The sequence below is a fragment of the Clupea harengus genome, chromosome 8 (assembly GCF_900700415.2).
Source record: "Clupea harengus chromosome 8, Ch_v2.0.2, whole genome shotgun sequence".
Lineage (NCBI taxonomy): Eukaryota > Metazoa > Chordata > Actinopteri > Clupeiformes > Clupeidae > Clupea > Clupea harengus.
The window spans coordinates 28390175-28390666 of NC_045159.1; positions in this window are offsets into that span (position 1 = coordinate 28390175).

The window sequence follows — 492 nt, forward strand, 5'->3', positions numbered from 1 at the left end:
CAAAAACATATGCACTGTAAGGAGAGAAAAAGCTCTTTGAATGACCTCCTCTATTCAACAGAGAGAAGGGTCAGGACATTTAGCTGACCATTGTGCACAATGTCTGGTATGTACACCCAGTAGACATACCCAGATTCAAAAAAATCTGTTCAGTTCGTGAAAGCATGTTTTGATGTTGTTGCTGTTGCTGTGGCTAACATTTTAACATATGGCGCATTACTTTGTCGTGGCTCAAATATATTCGTCGACAAGTTGAGCGATTACATCAATTTTCTTGCTGCTACCCATAAGTTCAACTACAAATATCCTCTTCAATTTTATTTACTGTTTTTTTTTTTTTTTTTTTTAAGTCACACGATCACTTAGGGAATATGGGATCTTATAAATACATATGTAAAAACAAAACATAACAAAAAAAAATAAATACAGAACATGGGTTCCCACCTCTGAACACACTGTGAATCGGGTGTCCGTGCTGTATAAGCAGGCAGG